Here is a 23,836-nt window from a genome sequence, read left to right on the forward strand (position 1 = left end):
TCCGGGTCATGCCATTCCCGAAGGATTTTATCCCGGATATTGGAAACCAATGGCAACCCCATCCTAGGGGTATGCCTATACTGGCAAATAGAAGGGTTGGCCCCCTCCAAAGTACGAGGGGCTCCGAAAATCCCATGCAAATCCCAACTTGAGCAAGCATCTCCTCCACTCCCTCTCTGTCCAGATACTTCCCTTCTGCATCAGCCGACGATGAACATGAAGAGGCCAATGACTCTGTGCCAGAAGAAGAGCAGGATTAGGAAGACAGACACCTGCGATTGTGTCCATGAGTATGTGTGCGACTCCCTCTATGATGCTTAAGTAGCTTCTTCAACTCCTTTCTAGTCAGGGAAATACGCTTAGTCTTCTTCTTTCTCTTTCTGTATAACTCAGGAGAAGAAGATGAAGAAAGGACCAAATGCCTGCTCTTTGCAGAATGTTTACCCATGTCGAGTATTTTCATAAACAGTGACCAAAGGAAGCCTGCTTCATCACCAAAGCCCTCTGTACACTGAACCAAGGCTCCACATACAAACAATTGCCAATGTGCCTTACCCACATTCAAATAGAGGCCAGAAAGAACAACAACCAATAGGAGTACAACAATTAATTCCTATGGCAACAATGCTTGCAGCACCAGAGGTGGAGCCCACCCACCTCCGGAGCATGTGGATCAAACAAAAAAAAGTAGCCACCAAGCCGCGCACAGCTGCCCGTGCAGCACGGCCATACAACAGGAAAAACATGCCCCCAAACTCCTTACCTTAACCCGGGTCCTTTTCCAAGGACCCAGGCCACGATGCACTGTGCTGGCCATAGCCCAGCAGAAACCAGGCAAGACAGCCTGACTCGACCACGTTCCGAGCCCCGCAGGGAACCCAGGAGTCTTGCTGCACCTGAGGGAGCTGAAGGCCCCGCCACACACTCTCTTCCAGTGCAGTCCAGCTTGCCTCTAACCCCAAGGAGGATACTGCTTAGCAGGCCCACCTTCCTAGACTCACAGGGAAGGGCTCTCCCCTGGAAGACAGAATCGCTTGATTTGTCACAGTACCTATCAAAAAAACATGCCTTCCTTTAAGACGCTGAAAGTGAGCACAAAATAATACCACTTTTAAGGCTAAGTTTACGTCTATGATATATGTTAGTTTGACAAGCACAAAATGAGAGCTCACATTCATGTGGTGAATTGCCATCTGGGAAGGGTGTGAAAGCTGTTTTTTTGTTTTATTTTTAATAAAATGATGCAGGTAATTCAGTCTCTGAAAGGGAAATCTGCTGATCAAATTCCCCTTTCATACGTGTCATACCAAAAGCATGCAGTGTACTTGTGCCTTGCTGCATAAGCAGCCTCATCTGCAGCACCTGCTCTACAAGTGGCACAGAGAAGGTTCAGGTCACAGGAGTCCATTTGACAGCTATTCGACAGCCAGGTTTCTGCAGTGCAGGGACTGAATTTAAGATATGCACCCCTGTACCAAAACTATCATCATAAGTAGCCCATGCTGGTGGCAGGGTAACCTATAAAAGAAGCCATGCCCAAGTTAAGGCATGGAGCATGGCCCTACTTCTAATCATTGCAGCAACATCCAATTCGATATCAGATGAGTCAGCTCCTGGGAGCCAGTTTAGCTGTGGAAGATGTTTATTATGGCCAGACAGGACAGCAATGTGAATGGCCATGCCTCCACTTTGATCTCTTTAAGAGGGTATAACGCACACACCCCCAGAAACAGCCACACAAAAGGCAATTGTCCTGAGACCACGCATTAAAGGAGCACACCCATTCTAAGGTAGTAGCCTCATACCAAGGTGTTCTTTTTCTAAATGTCTTCGATCCTAGAGAGAAGGGAAGGGGCAGGGTTATGGGGGAAGACATCCACCATCTTGTTTCTCTCTGCCTCTCTCTTTCCGGTCTCCTCCACTTCCTCTAGACTACAGCAAAGCACAGTAGGTGTGATATAGCAAGGGCAAAGTATGTTTCTTTTAAGAACAGGGATTGGACTACTAAGGTAGGCTAGCTTTCGTCTAATCACCTGTGGGCTTTTATCTTTAAAAGAAGTACTCACACCACTTTTTTTAATCATCTTTTGGACTCCAACCCTTTCAATAAGATTTAATTGGACCGCTGTGGGGAGAGTTGATCCAGTGAGGTGAACACTGAGTTTGCAAGGCAGAGGCAAATCGCTGTCCCCTAACCATCCCCAGGTACAATTGGGGGGTGAACCTGCTAATGGACAGCCAGAGCGGTACCAAGGACCTCACTGTGCAGAAGTACCCCTGCAGTTGTGTGCAGCCTCCCCAGTGTTTGGGAAACTAGAAAAGGACTAATCTTATCCCCAAGCCCAGGGACTCACACCACCCGGAAATCAAAGATAGCTGGGATCCTGGTGCTTTTCGTGTTTAATTGCTTGGAGACATGTTACAAGAACCGTTTGACAGATTGAACGACCAGGATTCTCTGTTGGTGCCTTTTGCACTCTCCTGATCTTCAAATTGCTCTCACAGCGCCAAGAGGTCTGGTTTGGTGCTGCCGGACCACAAAGAACTGCAAAAGGTACTATTGACTGCTAACTGCATCCTTTGTCAATTGTTGCAACCTAGGGACGGGTTAGGCCATTTTTATCCCTTTTACACCTAAAAACATATACTTTTAAAAAATACTAGCCGATATACCCGCCGTTGCCCGGGCTTTCTTTTCCTCATAGGTACAGGTCACTGTGCACAATTTGGTGCAGATTGATGACGATGGTATGGAATTGTATAAGGAACAAGCCACAAATAAATATTGACTTTGGCTGAAATCCGGGGGGAAAGGGGTGGGGTGTCCAAATGTCATGTAGCCAGTAATGTAAAGAGGGTCCTGTGAAGATTTGCTATAGTGTGGAATTGTATAGGGTACATAGGCGAAATCACAAACACAGCGACTTTAGCTGAAATACGGGGAAAAGGGTGGGGTTTCCAGATGTCATGTAGCCAGTAATGTCTGCAGGGTCCTAACAGGGGTGACTGTGCAAACAAACCCACATATATATAAATATATATAAATATATATATATATATATATATATATAGAGAGAGAGAGAGAGAGAGAGAGAGAGAGAGAGAGAGAGAGAGAGAGATTGAGAGATTCTCACTTGCCAAACACACACACAGATTACTGCTGCATCTTGATCTCTTTTCTTATTCTGTGTTCTTTCCTCAGGGGTGTGTTTTGTGTAGTTTGTATAGTTAATTATTATTGTACATGGCATGTTTAATTAAAGTATGTATATTTGTATAGAACCTAGATAGGACATTCCAATATTTTGGACTGTTATACTTCACTGGTTGGGTTGCTACAGAACCACATTCACATTCCTCTTTAGAGTATAGCCTTCCCTCAGACCACATTAACACAAAAGGCAAAGGTGTATCTCTTAACTGTGCCCATTTTACCTTTATGATTGTTTTGTTGAATTGTGAGGGCTCAGTAGCGTGCAGAAAGAAAGAAGACCTTGGCCGTGTGGCCAGCGGTGCGGGCTGCACACCCTTATTCCACTACTCAGTGGCGTAGTTCAAAAATAATCGTAGAAAAAAATCTTGAATTGATTCCTTTTTTCAAAGAGAAATTTTGAATAAATCAAACTTCATTCGCTTTCTTTATATCAAAGATAAATTATAATGGCAGAATTCATCACATCTGCGGCCTATGCATTTTGGGTCAAAAACACTTCTTCAGGGCCTGTGATTACACCTTTTCTTATAATACTCGGTCTCAACTGTCTTCACATAATTCCATATTGCGAACAAATCAACATTGCATTAAACAATCAAACACAAACATCATAATTCACTAACATCAATAAAACATTTGCATATAAACATATCAGGTGCATATGTCAAAGAAGAAAAAACACAGTAGCAACAGTACATTACCCCATTTCCATTCGGATGATGCAAATCCCATGAACCATGTCGAGGTCGGAAAATGTCGAAAATAAAAAATAAAAAAATAATAACAGAAAACGAAAATAATGTAAAATCATAATAAAGAAAAAAAGAAAGTAATCATCAGTGCAATGTCCACAGTATACCTCAATGTATCCATAACAATATTTAACTCTCAATACGTCTTCCAAAACGGTATCACTAACCTTCAAAACGTCAGAGCTCAAAGAAAAACCAGCACGTCCACCCGTGCGGAAAGAATATCTGATCAGCAGTCGTCTCTGTAACGAGAACGGCCGCGTGTTAGTTAATACATTCCGGCTACAAATTCAAAACAATACAATGTCTTCAAGTGCACCAGTTACTTACATATTTCGTTAACCAACTATATTCTTCAGGACCTGGTTGGTCCGACTGTATGCCTGCCACTTTCCCATGCGGTCAAGTCCGCAGGAGACTAACGCATGCAACTCGGTCTCTGTAATGAGATTGAGCGCGTATAAGTACACTTAAGTTATTCTGCGTGCTATCCTATTCGTGTTCCTATTCCATTTCACTTACTTGTAACTAGAATAGCAGCAATCTGCCGGAGCTGAGCACGTTGACACGCTTCCTCGGCAATGTCTGTAGGAAAGTGTTGTGGCAGCTACCTGTTGCTAAGGCAACCATTGCTTTGTATAGAGCGGCCATTTTAGAATCGAACAAATGACTAGCTTTCCTCACACTTGTTAGGCAACCATATTGGAACGATGTGGTAATAGATGAAACCTAATGTTGTAATAAAACGGAATTCATTCCAATTCATTTAAAAGACGTAACATAATGCTTTTGGACAAAAGTTGCCACTTGCTGCAAATTGTGGTAAAATAAAAATTGTCAAAAATTAACAAAAATTAATAAAAATAAAACCACAATAATACAAATAATAATAATAAAAAATAAATAATAAAAATGAATAATGAACATAAATATCAAAACCAAACAGAATAAACGAAAATAAAGCTCAAAGATCCATCAAAATGCAAAAAGCATTTCCCTTCCTGTATTTATACTAATGTGCCCAAATATTCACATTTCAGTGTTACTCAACCATAAAACACAATAGAATTGTTCATAAAAAACAGCTCAGATGTAGCTCCTCGTTCATTCCATCTGGAGCGATCGACCCCATCCTTTCTATCCATTGCGCCTCTTTCTGGGCTCTCAATTTCTTCATGTTTCTGTTTTGGCCTTTGGTTGGTATAACTTCCAGAACTGCAAACCTGAGTTGAGTTGAGCGACAGTGTGTCCACTGTCATGAAAATGTCTTGCTACGGATGATGCTCTGTTGTTAAGTCTGATACATGATTTATGTTCATTAATGCGAACCTGCACTTTGCGTGCGATTTCTCCTACATAATACTGGGCACAAGGGCACTTGATGGCATATATAACGTTCTCTGACAGGCATGTTGCATGATATTTCAACTTAATCTGCTCTCCTGTTCGAGGGTGGGATATGAGTGGTCCTTTCATTATGTTATATGGCTCAGTAGCGTGCACTCATCCTTGTACTTCTGCAAGGTATAATACAATTTGTCACGTGGTGACTATTTTTAACACCATGCAATACGAGAAAAAAATCTTTTTGGCAGGTGAATTTCACAATATTTCTTTTATTGTGCTTTTTTAAGTACACATGGTTTAGTGGTGGTGAACATTAGATATTTCAGGATTGCATTATTTTGCATTCTGTGACTTGTCTTCATCCAAGATGTGGAAAATAAATCTACAATGATACTCTTTTGGTTTAACATGTTTCGGTAAAGATGTATGCATTGTCCGATGTTCTACTATGCGATGTGTGCACTTTGCAAGTAAGATCTATACGATTTTAGTTTTCTGAAAGTCAAAACATAAATATTTGTACTATGTAAAGCCTGAAAGGTATGTGGTCAATTGTCTAAATTGCACAATGGATTTGAATCCCAGTTTAACCAAATTGTGCAATCCCAATTAGGCAGATTTCGGCAGTCATTTTTCTCCTCGAGCTGTAAATGAAGTGCAAAAAGCATGTATAAAAGGTTACGAATTGTGAGGGTCATAATTTCCCACTACAGGAGAAATTACATTTCCACCACCCCATCCGCTCCACCTTTTAAAAACGAATTCATTGCCCCCCAGCATCGGATTTTGATATTGGCGGACATACATTGGCGGATACCCATGGAACCGACAACTGTTAGTAAAATAGAAATTAATGTAAATGCCTCATGCCATATGCATATATGGTAGGAGGCATTTACCATTACACTACGAAGTAGAGTAGTAAAAAATGCAAGGAAATGCAGGTCTGTCTGAATTTGCGCTTGGTGGTAAAAGAAATCGAAATTGCACGGGTAGCACTGCTAACACTGAAGCGTTAGAGTGAGTGGCCCTCTCCATGCAATTAGCAGAGAAGAAAATTACCAACTTTCCACCAAAGCCATGGTATGCTGCCCTCAGTAAAACTTACCAACTTGTGAGGATGAGCAGGTTTGAAGCTAAGTAATACAGCTGTCTGCTCACTGTTTCATACATGCACCCACTCTGTGTGCCTAGATACGTTGAGGATTGTAAAATATAAATGGGTGGCCTTTCTCTTTGAACTCCCTTGTTCAACCATAGATCATAATTGTTCATTTAGTATTAGTTTTCTTTCTGACCATCTTTTCTCTCAAGGCGCTTACCAACGTTTGTACATTATAATACTGGAGGCAAAACAGTGCAAAAATCAGTCTGTGATTGGACGTCTTTGAAAGAAGGCTGCTGATGGGACAAACAGTGAAAGAGGGCAGACTCATGATTAGTGTGAAGGAAGGGGTAGAAGCAAATAGAAAATTATACAAATAGAGAGTGAGAAACGAAGAGTAAGACACTCTTCAAAGTATGACAAATACTGCTGCCCTGTTCCCAGACCGAGCGGCTTTCCCACGATACTCACCGTTCTGAAGCTAAGTTACGGCACGGACATGCAGCCCACGATTCCATGAGGAAGGAGGCCGCTTTCACAAGGCTCTGTCGAGTCTTCTGAAAGCGGTCTTCCATTTGAAGAACGGTTGCTCTGCTCGTGCGTAAAACTCAGAATTAGAACAGGATACTGCCAGCGAGATATGTCCCGAAACAGTCATCACATGTACGAGCAACCCACATTTCAACAAGTAACACGCATTTCAACAAGCGGATACTTTCAGTAGACTTAGCATGGGAAACTGAATACCGAACTACCCAAAACTCACATACATGTTGCAGCTGTCCAAACGTATATAAACCGTGCAACGTACAGACATGTATTCCTTAGGGTGAGTAGTATGACCAATAAAAAGTGCAGAGCTTAGTTCCATAATTCGCTCAAATGTTATTCTACTGAATCACCAGAAGACATATTTAAAATTGTGGACATTCTTATGTTCTCAGAATGCCCTTTGCTTTTATGCAACTCGCCAGGATTGGGTTCTTCGAAGAGATACAGTATTGCATGGTGATCAGGCTGGGGCCCCATCCCTCCAAGTATGAGAGAGTCCCCCTTCTCCCCCAACACGTAAATGTTTATCTCCGGTTCCGGAAGCACCTCAAAACCTTCCTCTTTGCTTCTGCTTTCTCTCTCCCTCTCCCCTGCTAAATTCTCGACTGAATCTGCACCGAATCTGCAACTGGGCCACTCTCACCGACCTCGGTCCTGGGCCCAGCCACTCTCCTCTTGCACTGCCTCCCTGGCAACCCCTGCACTGAGGGACTGTCTCTGTATCCCTACAGCCCCCCCTTTCCCAGCACTTGTCTGCACTTACCTTGCACTTGCCACCAGCTGGCCCTATTTATTTACTTTATTCTACTTACTTGTACTGCACTTCCCCCCTCCCCTTCCCCTTGCACTTTTCCCTTCCCCCTACCCCTGCACTTGCGCGGTCTGAATGACACCTGGCCTAGGAGGATCGTTGTCTGTCTTCCCCTTGTTCCCCCCTCCCTGCCTCGTCGCGCCTTGAAACAAAATGCCATATCATATCATATTACAGTACTAGCCACGGCCCACTTAAGCCCACATTGCGGAATACCAGCACTTATTCGTTTCCATTTAAATCACTATGCAATCGGAAAGGCGGATAGGTGTAGCTCAGCTGGTATAGTAAACGAATGCTGTGGGAACATAATAATATTTTCTAAGCTTGAAATAAGCCACGGTGCAAAATCCCTACTTCCCCGCAGAGCCAAGGAGCTTCCCGATGGTGTTATGTTAATTATGGAGAGTGGGAGCGGGACACCACAAAATGAGAGGCATACATAGAAGAAAGCAATTAAGTGTCATTCTACAGCAAACGAGTTATGCTCCAAAAGGAATCATTACGTTAACGAAAGGATAGAAAAAGAACGGACGGACGGATCAAACAAAACGTACCTAAGAGCCGCTTGGCAGACGGTCTTGCAGTTTCGCGCAAAGGTGTGCTAATGAAAGCTTTACGCCCCTAAGCGTTGATACAAAACATCATCGTGACTCAGCAGTTTACGTAAGTGAAGAAAAAAAAACGATTCCATGCAGAATCTGCCAGAATCTGCCACTAAGCACAAAGAAATGCAAAATTCCCGCCGTGTTTTACGGTCCTTCGGGTCTGTTACACATCAGTATTGCGAAGATGTTTATGTCATTTTAACTAAAATCAATAATATAGTTTGAGGGGGAAAAAATAATAATTCCCCTCAATAAATGTAAAACTCGAAATTAACTAAAAACGCATGATAGTTTATGTATAAAAGAAGTTCAAGGTTCAAGGCCATGTTCCGCAACACGTTTACCGAGTTAAAACATACACACAAATTCGATCCCGTAGCTTATCAACCAATTCAGATGATGCAACAGCGAATGAAAACATATATAAAAAAAAGTTAACCCAATATTTCTGAGAAAAAAAACCTGGTCCATGTAAAGTATTTCCTCGTGGTAGCGACTAGTTCGCATCCGAGAAAGACCATAGCAACGGCCTCGACAAGATCTCCTCCCACCAGGTAAGTATTCAAGTACTTTATTGCATGGACCCCACAGGCCAGCTCCCACCTCCAGAGTCCCCGATCAACTGGCCCCTGTGGAATGTTGACTCCTGAACCGGCATCAACATTCCACACGCGCCCGTGCACATTACAACATATCCTCTTCCCTTACATTACAATAATATTAACAGGCATGGAATGTTAATGTTAATGTTAATGTTAAAGGACATTTGTACCGCGCACTATCACCACCGTAGTGGTGCCATGGCGCTCTGGCGGTTCTGAAAGAGGAGGGGAGGTTGAGTTCGTGGGAGGAAGCAGGAAAAGTGCAAGAGAGCAGTGATGTGCTGTTGGCGGCCTCAGCCCGGTGGATCCGTTGGCTGGGCCTGGGGTGTTTGCGGCCGGTGGTTGTCGTGTACTGTTGTGCAAGGCTATGTGTGTTTTTGTTTTGTTGATGCAATGTAGTGAAGTTTGTGCGGTTTGTTGTGCTGTAGGTTTTGGTTGTGTTTGGTTTGGAGTTTGAGAGGTGTATGCAGAAAGGGAAATTGTTAGTAGGGTTGGTTAGTTTGCGTCTCTATCCTGCATTGAAGCGTAGTCTCCCTGTTGCGGCTCTGTCCTGATCTGGGTCTGACTGGCATACGGGTTCCATACTCCTCTAGTCCCCACCTCTAACATGCTCTCTGATAGCTCCCCTTATCCTCCATTTAGACTCTAGTGGCCAGTGCATCTGCCAATGACATGCTAACTTCACAAATCTATCCAGACGCGACGTAGGCTACTGTTCGCAGTTCTATCTAAGTGTGGACATGCTAGTATTCACAGTTCTATCTAAGTGTGGACATGCTAGTATTCACAGTTCTAAGTGTGGACATGCTAACATTCACAATTTCATCTGGACGCAACGCAGGCTAATGTTCACAATTCTATCTAAGTGTGGACATGCTAGTATTCACAGTTCTATCTAAGTGTGGACATGCTAGTATTCACAGTTCTATCTAGGTGTGGACATGCTAATATTCACAGTGGAAGACAACCTGAAATGCAAAACAACAACACAACATGAACGAATGGTGAAATAAACAGTAACATATAGCTGACCTTCATACATGACTACATATGTTGTAATAATCAGGATCATAATCAAAGCCATTGCACCTAGAATACACAAGATTGCAACACTTAACAAATGTAGTCTCTAAACCTTATGGGAGGCCCACAGTGCCTGGCAAGGCGGCCCCCATCTTGCCCCACATTGGCTTGCTGAGCAGGAACACTCTGACTCTTCACATTCACACCTGACCTAGCAGGGCCTGGAACATCCTCTTCCTGTTAGCACCTAATTACTTGTGAACCCACAGGATCATAGTCCAGAACTGTTTCCTAAGAATCCACACTCAAATGTGCATCTGAACCTCCAGCACGCTTGCCTCCATCCACTGCCACCCGTCTCTTACTCCACACAGAGCCATCCTCCAATTGCACATGACCCTTTCCAGTCTTGACAACTCTCCTCGACGGTAAAAACGTGCTATTGCCTTTGTGAACCAACCTAGGATTTTTTATGTACACATCATCCCCAGGCTTAACGCTTAATTCCTTCCTGAATTTCTGGGAAGAAATCATAGCTTCCTGCCACGCCAAGATACTGCGATGTATACCTTGCAGATCCACATTACATGAGCCACCACCACCCAAAGCCAGAGTTCTCAACATTGTACCTGCTTTCCTGCCCCTCATGAGCTCAAATGGAGACCTCCCCGTAGCCACAGCAGGAGTTCCACGATATGCAGCCAGGTACTGTGTCACAACTTCCTGCCAATCCAAACCATTAGCCAAGGCCAATTGTATAGCCGACTTAATAGTACCATTGGCCCTCTCAACCAATCCATTAGCACATGGATTATATAATGCAGTCCGGTGATGGGAAATGACATGCTGATCCAAAAATTCTCTCATAGCTCTGGACGTGAGCTGCACACCATTATCTGTAACTAAGCTGGCAGGTAATCCCTCACGGTCAAATACTTTCCTTAAAAAAGCAATAACAGAATCAGTAGTAACATTAGCACAGGCAGCTACCTCGATCCACCTGGACGTATAGTCCACCAACACCAATAGATATCTACACTCAGGCTGCAATCATTCAAAAGGACCCATGATGTCCAAAGCCAATTTAGTCCATACTTGCTCAGGAACATCTACAGGATGTACCGGTTGGGGATGCAGTACCTTACTTTTATCACTGACAGCACACGCCTGACAATCTTTCACCGCCTGTTCTACATCCTTGTCCATAGACGGCCACCAGTAGTCTTCCCTAAGTCTTCTCTTGGTCAAAGACCAGCCCAAATGACCGACATGCGCAAATTCCACCATTTTACCTCTTAGACTTACAGGGGGAATTAACCTGCCACCTCTGGACACACCCCAAGGACCCTCAGCCAATTCATGCAATACTTGGGCATAGCCTTTCCCCTCGGGTTTGTCCTTGACGGTATGCCAACCTTTGACAAGACCCTCCCTGATCCATTTCAATTCAGCATCAGCCTCCGACTCCACATCCCACAACGACTTGTCCACAGCAGAAGAAGCCACATAAGCAACCTGACACCCCTGCAAATCCTCATCTTTCACCAACCCTGCCTGATCGTGACCGTCTGCCTCCATCCCAGGCAAACGGGACAAACAATCCGCCACGACATTAAATTTCCCTGGAAAATACTGCAAAGAGAAATTGTAATCCTGTAGCTCCACCGACCACCTCGCAACCCTTGGGGATACCGCCATGACACCTTTAGTGGAAAACACCTGCACCAACGGTTTGTGGTCCGTCCTGACTATACACGGTATACCCCACAGAAATGTCCTGAAATGTTTTGAGGCCCACAATACGGCCAAGGTCTCCCTCTCAATTACCAAGTGCCTAGTTTCCACATCTCTCAGTGTCCTGGCATCCATTCACCATCCACCCATTGTTCTAGCACCGCACCCAAACCCACCTCACTCGCATCCACAGTCAGTACAGTCTTGTTTTTTGGATCAAATGACTTCAGGCACGGAGCATTTTACACATCCCTCTTAATCAGCTCAAATTCTGCCCCGCACTCCTCACACCACACAAATCTGACTGACTTCCTCATCAGAGCCCTCATGGCCACAGTCTTCTCAGCATAGTTGGATATAAATTAAACATAATATTCTGAAAGCCCCAGGAAAGCCCTCAGCTGGTCTTTATTGGTCGGAGCTGGTGTGTCTCTCAAAACCTGTACCAACTCCCCCTTGGGACTTACACCTTGTGAATTCAGGGTATGACCTAAATAGGTAACCTCCTCCACACCCACCTGACATTCGGTTAATTTTACAGTCAGACCTCTATCTTTAAGAATCTGCATGACCTTCCTAACCCTAACATCATGTTCTTCCCTGCTACTGCCCCACACCAAGATGTTGTGCTGGGAATAAATTACTCCAAACACCCCTCCAAACATCTGCTGCATCAACCGTTGGAACACAGCAGAGGCTGAAGCCAGGCCAAATGGCATGCGACAAAAACGGTATGCCCCAAAAGGAGTCACAAATGAAGTTAACGGCCTAGAGTCCATATGCAAGTCAATTTGATGGTACGCCGTTGACAAATCAAAGGTGGAAAAATACTTGGCATCCCCCAAAGTCAACAACAACTCGTTAATGTTCGGCAAGGGATGCCGATCCACTCATTTGCTAAAATTTAGCTCCCAGAGGTCTACACACATTCTGATGCTCCCATCACCCTTCTTGACCAAAACCACGGGAAACAACCACTCTGACGACTCAATAGGCTCAATTATTCCCGCCGTCTGTAGTTTGGTCAACTCTGCTTTCAATGCCTCCCTTGCTGCCACCGGCACTCCCCTCACTTTGTGTACTTTGGGGACTGCACCCCTCTTCAATACAATGCGATGGGTAAAACCTCTGAGCTTAGCCAGAGTGTCTGAAAATACTTTGGGAAACTCCCTCATGAGCACTGTTGGGGTAACTATGTCGCCCTGCACCACTCCCTCCACCATACTGAGAACCGGCACTTCCTCCCCCGGATGTATCTGTATTTTCAAAGCTGCCTGCTCATCCCAACCCAACACACTAGTGCCCTTTGAAGCCACATACAGTTTACCCAAAGCATGCCTCCCCTTGAAAGAAAAATTAGACCAATTGTATCCCAGCACATCAATAGGGTTCTGCCCATATGCGCATGGCTTGATGTCCGAAGCCAACTAAGTTGAAACTTGTTTACCCAATACTTCCTGATACACCTCTGGAGCCACCAATGTGTAAGGGGACCCTGAATCCACAAGCATATCCACAGGATGCTGATCCACCAATACTGAAACCCATGGACCCTTCTGCTCACTTCCCTCCACATGCAGAATCACACCCTGTCCGGGTCTGCCTCCTGAGGCACCATCTTGTAACATTGTGGAATCATCTGGAGCCACATTAGCCACCACCTGCACCTTACACATGCGTGCAAAATGGCCCAGACGTTTACATTTCCTGCATTCAACATTGCAAGCAGGACAGGACTTAGAATCGGCCGCATGGCTGGACCAACCACAATTTTTACACCCATCCTTGCTCTTGAATCCCCTACTCCCTTGACCAACTCCCTTATCCACACTTTTCTTGTTCCTTGGCATTACAGCATGAACCACCTCCCTAGACGCATCCCTTTCAGTAACAATCTGTACCCTCGTCTTGGAAGCTTCAATTGCTCTTGCAATCTCCAACACCTTATCTAAAGATGGATCACTCTCAATCCACAATCTTTCTCTAATTTTCTGATTAGATGTCTTCATCATAATTTGGTCCCTGATATGTTCATCCCCATTACCAGGAAACCCACACATGGCCATGAGTGCACGCAATGCCGTAACATAAGTATCTATGCTTTCCGTGGATCCTTGTGCCGTGGAAAAGAATTTATATCGCTCTAAAACCACATTAACTCTTTTACCAAAACGTATTTGCAATTTCCTTAAGGCAGTCTCAAATGCGCTTATAACCATCTCTCCCTCACCGCCCCCTTCAACAATTACATTCTCTCCAGGCAGGTGACAAAAAACCCTCAATCCCTCAGTACTAATACAATTGAGCAATGCCGTCTCCTTTTCATCATCGTTGAACTTTGCACCACCGGCAGCCCTCAGGTACACTTTGAAGGCATCCACCCACTGCTCCCAAGGGGCAGTAGGTTCACCAGGGTTTGGCAAGAAGGCAGGTGGAGGCCTTGCACCTGTATGCAACATGTCAAATCAAAGATGCCCTGGTCACCAGGTCCCAAACCAGGAACACTCCTCGAAGATTCGTGTTCCCAACCACTGAGTAAGCGTCTCCACAAACTGTCACCTTGTCTACGTGCACCCACACGTTAAATGCAGTACTCTCAACTGACAGGTTGGCCCCAGGTGAGTCAATACAGAGTGCCCGATGCAATTCAGGCAATCCGTGCTACCAACTATCCAAGGCAATCCATGGCACAGACCATCCCAGGGATTAGCCCAGCATGCAAATGTCACCACACCTACCGGTGCTCCCTAGCAGCTGTACGCATCAAGCTTGCTGCCACCGGCCTGTCTAGAGATCACAGCCGCATTCAGTTGGCCCATAGCACAAACCAACACTCCGAAATCCTCGTGGGACGTGGTCTAGTTCAGCCACTTTATTCACATCTGCTCCTCACGTACGCGGAGGCTCAAAAGATAGCCCCGCCCCTTGCTGGCAGCACTCGGCAACACAAACGGAAGACAACGGGAAGGACGCAAATGCGTATCGCGTCCCAGGCCACTCCTTCGCCAGTGCCCAGGCTGGACTCATGAACAGCCACCACCACCAGAGGCCACCGCAAGTCTCACCAGCCCGTGACTGCCAAACTCAGGCGGCAGCGAGACGGCCAGGGAGAGCCGCATTCATCCAAGCGGGGCCCGCCTGCAACCGCCACCGCACACGACTCACAGAGCCCTCTGTATGCAATCCGGTGGGGGCGACAGCACGGCGGCACCGAGTCGCCGGTACCCCCACAGGGCCCCCACTGATCCTTCGGCACCCAACAGCGGTCTCCGGGCTGCCCTGGTCGCCGCCAACAGCTCCGCAGTATGTCCACGTCGCCGCGCGGATCAGGCTGAAGGTGCACCGACAACAGCGGGATGGCAGCAAAACAACAACGCACGCGTGAAACCGGGGTCCACACAAATCCGCGTCGCCAATGACAAGCTCTCCTCACACCAGGTAAGTATTCAAGTACTTTATTGCATGGACCCCACATGCCAGCTCCCACCTCCAGAGTCCCCGATCAACTGGCCCCTGTGGAATGTTGACTCTTGAACCGGCATCAACATTCCACACGTGCCCGTGCACATTACAACAGGCCTGCCCACTCTTCTTCACGCGACCTCTGATGTATTCCTGTGATTTCCGGAGCAGTGAAGCCTTCCGGAGCAATTATTGAGCAGGGCTGAGGCCGAACCGGAATCACTAAGCGTGAAGGTTGTGGCTGCCAGTGCCAGCCTTTGACTTGCAGTGGTAATGGGTGGGCATTTTCTTGGGGGACCCTGCCTGCCTTTGGCTTGCAGCAGTTGGGGTGGGCATTTTCCTTGTGATACCGGTCTACGAAACGCTGGAGCGTCCGACTTCGTCTTGTCTGAGCAGGAAGGCAAAGGCTGCAGGAACAGCAGCAATCCGTGTGCTCTAGGCTGGCCGCAAATACAATTTGTATTTTCTCCCGTGAACGTTCCGGCAAGACACCCGATTATGTTCAGCTATTCAACATGAAAGGTATGGAGGGCTAAGAAAAGGCACAAGGAGACAGCGTATGGTGGTGTTTAACTGATCAAAGGGTGCTAATAGAGTAATGCAATGTTACACAAGGGTGTGTTTAGGCTGGGTTGTTTTAGATGGGGTCGGCTGGGGATATTTGTGTGAGATTTGGGATCGGCATACAGGCATCTTTTGCAAGGAGGAAGGGGCATCTTGCTATGTGGAGGGGGGATAGGGCATTATTGTATTGGTCTAGACTAGAGGGACGGGTGGGGCATCTTGGTGGGGTCTGAATGGTTAGATGTGGGCATGCTGGTGTTGGTCTGGTGGGATGGGGCACATTGATGTGGGTCTGGAGGAAAGGATAGGAACATAGTGCTGTGGGTTTGGGGAAGGGATAGGGACAGTGGTGTGGGTTTGGGGGAGGGTTGGGGTACATTGATGTGGGTCTGGGGGGATGGGGACATGGGTGTGGGTCTGGAGGGAGAGATGGGGCACAATTGGTCTGGAAGGTGGCATGGGTCATCTAGGTGTGGGTTGGGAGGGTAGGATGGGGCATCTTGGTGTGGCTCTGCAGGGAGAGGGAGAGGGTAGGGGCACATTGGTTGGGTTTGATGCGAAGGATGGGGCACATTGATGTGGGTCTGGGGGGAGGGTTGTGGCACATGGGTGTGTTTCCTGAGGGAGAGATGCAGTGGGGCTGGAGGGTGGCATGGGTCATCTAGGTATGGGTTGGGAGTATAGGATAGGGCTTCTTGGTGTGGCTCTGGAGGGAGGTGGTGGGGGCACATCGGTGTGTGTTTGATGGGAGGGATGGGGCACATGGATGTGTTTACGGAGGGAGAGTTGAGGCTAAGTGGGTCTGGAGGGTTGCATGGGTCATCTAGGTGTGGGTTGCGAGTGTGGGATAGGACATCTTGGTGTGGCTCTGGAGGGAGGTGGTGGGGGCACATCAGTGTGTGTTTGATGGGAGGGATGGGGCACATTTGTGTTGGGATGGGGCACATGGGTGTGTTTCCGGAGGGGGAGATGCAGCACAGTGGGTCTGGAGGCTGGCATGGGTCATCTACGTGTGGGTTGGGAGGGTGGGATGGGGCATCTTGGTGGCATCTTGGTTTGTCTCTCGAGGGAGGGGATGGGGGCACATTGATGTTTCTGGGGAGGGATGGGTGCACATTGTGGGACTTGGGGAGGGATGGTTCATCTAGGTGTGGGTCTGGAGGGCGGGATGGGGCATCTTGCTGTGTGGATGGAGGCATGGTGGCATCTTGGGGCCTGCAATGGCTAGGGGCACATTATGAGTTTGATGTGGGGGTGGGTCACATTGATGTGGGTTTGATGGGAGGGATGGGGACATTGGTCTTGGGGGGGTGGCACATTGGTGTGTCTGGGGGTATGGGGCATACTACGATGGGTGGTTTTAGAAGGGGTTGGCTGGCTATCTGCGTCTGATTCAAGATCGGCACATGGGAATCTGTTGCAAGGGGACGTGGCATCTTGCTAGGTGGAGGGAGGATGGGGCATTGAGGTATTGGTCTAGAGGGAGGGATGGGGTATCTTGGGGTCTGAATGGATGGATAGGGCACGCTGCAGTGGGTCTGGCGGGATGGGGCACATTGTGGGTCTGGGGGCAGGGGATAGGGGCACTTTGGTGTCGGTCTGGGGGCACATTGGTTTGAGTTTGATGTGGGGGTTGGGCACATTCGTGTGCGTTTGATGGGAGGAATGGGTACGTTGGTCATGGGGGGGATGTGGCACATTGGTGTGTGTCTGGGGGATGGGGCATACTAGGATAGGTGGTTTTAGAGGGGGCTGGCTATCTGTGTGTGATTCAGGATTGGCACATGGGCATCTGTTTGAAGGGGCACCTTGCTAGGTAGAGGGAGGATGGGGCATTGTAGTATTGGTCTAGAGGGAAGGATGGGGCATCTTACTGTGGTCTGAATCGATGGATAGGGGCCCACTGGTGTGGGTCTGGTGGGATGGAGCACATTGGTGTGGGTGTGGAGGAAGGGGCATATTGGTGTGGGTCTGGAGGGAGGGATAGGAACATAGTGGTGTGGGTCTGGGCGGAGGGGTAGGGACAGTGGTGTGGGTTTGGGGGGAGGGTTGGGGTACATTGGTGTGGGTCTGGAGGAAGAGATGGGGCATATTGGTGTGGGTCCTGATGGAGGGTTGGGGCATATTGGTGTGGGTCTGTTGACAGGGATGGGGCACATTGGCTTGGGTCTGGAGGGAGGGTTTGGGTACAATGGTGCGAGTCTGGGGAGAGGGACAGTTGGGGCACAGTGGTGCGGGTCTGGGGACAGGGAGGGATAGGGACACAGTGGTGTGGGTCTGGAGGGATAGGGACACAGCGGTGTGGGTCTGGAGGGAGGAATAGGGACACAGTGGTATGGGTCTAGAGGAAGGGATAGGGAAACAGTGATGAGGGGAGGGATAGGGACACAGTTGGTGCGGTCTGGAGGGAGGGTTGGGGTACAGTGGTGGGAGTCTGGGGACAGGGAAGGTTGGGGTACAGTGGTGCGAGTCTGGGGACAGGGAAGGTTGGGGTACAGTGGTGCGAGTCTGGGGACAGGGAGAGTTGGGGTACGGTGGTGGGTCTGGGGATAGGGAGGGTTGGGGTACGGTGGTGGGTCTGGGGATAGGGAGGGTTGGGGCACAGCAGTGTGGGTCTGGGGACAGGGAGGGTTGGGGTGTAGTAGTGCGGGTCTAGGGGCAGAGAGCGTTGGGGCACATTGGTGGGTCTGGGGGAGGGATAGGGACATAGTGGTGTGGGTCTGGAGGGAGGGTTGGGGACACAGGCGTGTGGGTCTGGAGGGAGGGTTGAGGTACAATGGTGCAAGTCTGGGGAGAGGGAGGGTTGGGGTACAATGGTGCGAGTCTGGAGAGAGGGAAGAAGGAATAGGGACACAGTGGTATGGGTCTAGAGGAAGGGATAGGGAAACAGTGGTGAGGGGAGGGATAGGGACACAGTTGGTGCGGTCTGGAGGGAGGGTTGGGGTACAGTGGTGCGAGTCTGGGGACAGGGAAGGTTGGGGTACAGTGGTGCAAGTCTGGGGACAGGGAAGGTTGGGGTACAGTGGTGCGAGTCTGGGGACAGGGAGGGTTGGGGTACGGTGGTGGGTCTGGGGATAGGGAGAGTTGGGGTACGGTGGTGTGTCTGGGGATAGGGAGTGTTGGGGCACAGCAGTGTGGGTCTGGGGACAGGGAGGCTTGGGGCACAGTGCTGCGGGTCTGGGGAAAGTGTAACGCTCACCTGATTTCCACGGAGGCGCTGGGCTGGACTGAGCTGTCGCTGTGTCTTCTAGTGTGACTCGTAGATCTCGGCCTTCTCCTAGGGCTGGTCCCCTTCTCACGATGTACCGGACGTGTAGAGTGAGGTGTCTGCAGACGGAAGAACAAGGATTTAGGAACTGGATTGACTGAACTTCTCCTTCCTCAGTCCTCTTATTCGAACCAAGGGCGTGGCTTGCTCACCTTAGATATATTAAGGCCGGGCTCTCCATCCTGCGTCTTTGCAGGGGCGCAAGCACCAGTTACTTCACTGGTTCACTGACAATCCTCTTGATTGCAGAGGTTGATGTTGGAAGATACCGCCGTTTACCGCACGAGCGGTTTCTTGATAGTTATTGGAGCACCCTTAATTTAGTCCCTTGCTCAGTCTCAGGGTGTCAAGATTGAAATTGTAGAGGAATGATGCGGCGAGCAGGTGAGTAGGAAAGATGGCCGGTTGCTGTCACCCTTTCTAATGTCTCTCTTTGTCCTGCAGGTTTAGGTGCAATGGACGCTGATGAATAAGTGCCCAGGATCGTGCAAGCGCGTATGTACGAAGAAGATGAAGCGCGGTGCACGTAAGTAAAATGACTGCTGTTTGTTTGAAAAGCACGCCTTAATGTCTCTTTTGTCCTTGCAGATCGTGGATGCAGAGAGCGTTGCTAGATGGATGCCGGCGAACGTGCGAGCGCGTAAGTAGAAAGTTTATGGTTGGTTTAGAATGCGCCTTAAAATGTCTCCCTTTGTTTTGCAGATGCTGGCATGCAGCGCTTCTTGAAGTTCAGAACGTGCGGAGCGCAGGTAAGCAATTCAAGAATGCAATGCTTAATCAAGTCCTTTTCTTTGCAGATGTCGATGGGGAGCCGAAGAAAGCGGCGGAAGGCTTTGGAAGATGCCGCCGTATTTGGTAAGTAAGAGCGCTGCTCTCGAATTGAATTCTGCTAACCTGTTGTTTTGTCTTGGCAGGTGCAGCTGAGGATCGGATCTCTAGCAGGTAAGGAATTCGTTTTCACAGGAACTGGAGCTGAAGAATCTCAGGAAGACTGGAGCTGACACGGTGAGCGTCCTGCTGCAGATGCAGAATAACGCGAAGCACGTTTCATCAATCGGGTGTGGTTTAAAGAGCCTTCTGTAGTGCTTAGGCGTCTTCTTCCACAGCCTCGCCCAGGTAAGAAAAGAGTTCCTGTGTTCTGATTCCAGGGAGTGGCTCCTGCCCCACCCAGACAGGAAAAGTAGTTCCAGGCAGAGAAGGATCAGAAGACCATCGAGCTGGTAAGTAAGCAGCATGGTCTGCTGCAGGTAGGTCCACCCAAGCACTCTTAAGCATTATGAGCCCGGGGCTTCCAGCGCCGGGAGCCTGGTGCCACTGGCGCCAGGACAAGGTCCAAAAGGTCCCGATAGGGTCCGGCTGGTACCCAGGATCAAGGTTACGGGCCTGCTTCCAAGGATGTGAGGCAAGTCATGACCCCTTGGAAACAGGGATCATGACAGCACCCCCCCTCAAGGCCCCTCCCAAGCTTGACTTCTCCGGGGGTCTTGGTTTGTTAGGAAATGTTCGATGAAATTTCTTGAGTAAACGAGGTGCTTGGACATGTTCTGCAGGTTCCCAAGACCTTTCCTGGGGGCCATAACCTTTCCAGTCAATCAGGTAGTATAGCCTTGATTTGGAGATTTTGGAATCTAAGATGTTTTTGATTTCAAACTCGAGTTCTCCATCAACTAGGATAGGTTCTGGAGATTTAGTCAATCGGGTCTCTGGCTGCACAGGTTTTAGTAGCGAGACATGGAAGACTGGGTGCATTTTCATATGAGGGGGCAAGTCCAACTTGACTGCCACTGGGTTTATTATGGTAGTGATTGAGTAGGGTCCCAGGTATCTTGGGTTGAAGGTGCGCGGTCCTTTTAGGGGTAAATGTTTGGTGGATAACCAGACTTGAACTCCTACTTGATATTGAGGGGCCTCCTTCCGATGTTGGTCTGCTCCTTTCTTCTATTGTTCCTTAGCCCTTTGCAGATGAGAAGTGGCTTCCTTAAAGGCTTGGGTGATTGCAGAATGCAGGTGGTCTACTGCTGGTGTCCCTAGATCCTGAGGTGGATCCAGATTAGAGGTTCGAGGATGGCTACCATATAAAAGAAAAAACAGGGTTTTTCCGGTTCCAGAGTGGACTGAATTATTGTAAGCGTACTCGGCTATCCAAAGGATGTCCTTCCAAGTTCTTTCTGTTTGTTGCAGCATGCAGCGTAAGTACTGTTCCAAAGTTTGATTGGTCCTCTCGGTCTGTCCGTCGGTTTGGGGGTGGTGACTGGTTGAAAGCCTTACATCAATTTGAGCCAACCGACAGCAACTCTGCCAAAAGTGGGAGACAAATTGACTTCCTCTATCCGAGATTAAAACTGAAGGAAAGCCATGCAACCGAACGATGTTTTCGAGAAACTCCCGGGCCAGGATTGCTGCTGACGGTAGACCTTTCAGTGGGATGAAGTGCGCCATCTTGGAGAATAGGTCCACGATTACTAAGATCGTATTATATCCGGAACATGAAGGTAAGTCGGTGATGAAATCCATGGAGAGAGTATGCCAGGGACGAGGTGGGATGTCCAGTGGGCGTAAGAGGCCTGCTGGTTTCTCCTTTTGACTTTTATTTTGAGCGCACACTCCACAGGACATTACAAAGTCTCTGATATCCTTTCTCCAAGACGGCCACCAGAAGTGACACTTGATCTTTTCCGAGGTCTTGGCCATACCGGGGTGTCCCTCCATTAGGGAGTCGTGATAACAAGAGATGACTTGATTCTGTAAACTAGCACAGGGTAGATATAACCGTTCTTGGAAGTACAATAGTTCGTTCTTTACCGTGAAGTCTTTTCCCTGAAGATGCCAATTCTGTATGTCTGCTGGAGTTATAAATTGTTTAACTTTGGCTTTAACTTCTTCGATGGATTGTGTGCCGATTAGACCTAGGATTCTTTGTTCGGGAATGATAGGTACGGGTTCAGGATTGACCATGTGCTCTTCCACTCCCATCCGGGAAAGGGCATCAGCTTTACCGTTCTTGTTGCCTGGTCGGTAGGTAATGACGAAGTCAAACTCGGCAAAAAATAGTGCCCAGCGGAGTTGTCTGGAGGATTGAGCTTTAGCTGTCTTTAGGTATTGTAAGTTGCGGTGGTCTGTAATCACTGTGACTGTGTGTCTGGCACCCAGAAGATAGTGTCGCCAGGCCTTGAAGGCGGACTTAATAGCCAGAAGTTCCTTATCGGTAATGGTGTAGTTGATTTCAGGAGCCGAGAATTTGCGGGACCAAAATGCCACGGGGTGTAACTGGTTTGTTTCTGGATCTCTTTGCGATAGGACTGCACCCATCGCAAGACTGGAGGCGTCGGTTTCTACGATGTAAGGAAGCTCTGGGCGGGGATGTCTCAAAACAGGAGCGGAGATAAACTTGGCTTTTAACTCTTGGAAGGCTTGCTCCGCCTCGGTAGACCACACAAAGCGTTTGTTTTTCCTTAGAAGGGCAGTAATGGGTTGGACTATTCGGGAGAATTCTGGAATGAATCTACGGTAGAAATTGGCGAAACCCAACATGCTTTGGACTCCTTTCACCGACGTTGGTGATGGCCACTTAATGAAAGCGTCTACCTTTCTTGAATCCATGTGGACTCCATTTGGTGACAGAATGAATCCCAGAAATTCGACCTCGGTGACATGGAAAACGCACTTCTCAAGCTTGGCAAAGAGTTTATGTTGGCGAAGCCTCTCAAGAACTGCCCTGACGTGTTTCCGGTGATCGGCCTCAGAGGACGAATATATAAGGATATCGTCGATGTAGACAACTGTACACACGTCAATTAGTTCTCTGAGGACGTCATTCATGAAGTACTGGAAGGCGGCCGGGGGGTTACATAGTCCAAAGGGCATTACTTGATACTCAAATAATCCATACTTGGTGCGGAAGGCCGTCTTCCATTCGTCGCCCTCTTTTATTCGGACCAAGTGGTAAGCTCCTCTGAGATCCAACTTCGTATAAATGCGAGCATTCTTGACTTGGTCTAGAAGTTCAGGGATCAATGGCAAAGGATATCTGTTCTTGACTGTAATCTGATTCAGGGCGCGATAATCGATACATGTTCTGAGATCCCCTTCCTTTTTCGGAACGAAGAACAGAGCTGAAGAGGCTGGAGACTTAGAAGGACGAATAAATCCATTGGCCAGGTATTGGTCCAAATACTGCCTAAGGTGGAGATTTTCTGGTTTGGTGAGAGCAGAGATCCTACTAGATGGAGGAGTGGACCCAGGTACCAGGTCTATCTGACAGTCGTATGACCTGTGCGGGGGTAGGGAGTTGGCTTGTTCTTTCTGGAAGACATCTTGGAACTCTAGATATTCAGGAGGCAGTTGGGGACCCTCGGATGTAATTGCTGCCAGCTTAATGTCGGACTTCAGATAACAAGTGGAGGCACATTCCGGAAACTGAATCGTCTTTGCTCGCCAATCAATTTGAGGATTGTGTTTTTCTAACCAAGGGATCCCCAGAATAATTTGAAACTGAGGGGCCTTGATCACATCAAACACGATCTCCTCACGATGTCCATTTTGGCTTACTAACGTCACTCCTTCGGTGGTATGGGTAACTGGTCCGGAAGCTATTTCCGTACCATCCACTGTGGTAATAACGTCTTTAACAATTTTAGGACAGAGAGGTAGATTCATCCTGGATGCCATCTCGCGATCCACATAATTGCCGATTGCTCCACTGTCAATGTATGCCTTGATGGCATGCAAACGATCTGGCTTCTCGGGGTTTATTAGGACCATGGGCACGATGAAATGCGAGGTCAAAGAACTGGT

General features: G+C 47.9%; 1 protein-coding gene across 1 annotated transcript in view; it reads right to left on the reverse strand.

Annotated features, from left to right (window-relative positions):
* Positions 1–8,398, reverse strand: part of LOC138525854 (carbonyl reductase [NADPH] 1-like) — a 96,415-nt gene extending 88,017 nt beyond the window's left edge. The window contains exon 1 of the mRNA XM_069636122.1: positions 8,339–8,398. The gene's annotated coding sequence lies outside the window, so the exon portion shown is untranslated. The remainder of the gene's footprint in view (positions 1–8,338) is intronic.
* Positions 8,399–23,836: the final 15,438 nt, after the last annotated feature.

The sequence above is a fragment of the Ambystoma mexicanum genome, chromosome 7p (assembly GCF_040938575.1).
Source record: "Ambystoma mexicanum isolate Mex_15411 chromosome 7p, UKY_AmexF1_1, whole genome shotgun sequence".
Taxonomy (NCBI): Eukaryota; Metazoa; Chordata; class Amphibia; order Caudata; family Ambystomatidae; genus Ambystoma; species Ambystoma mexicanum.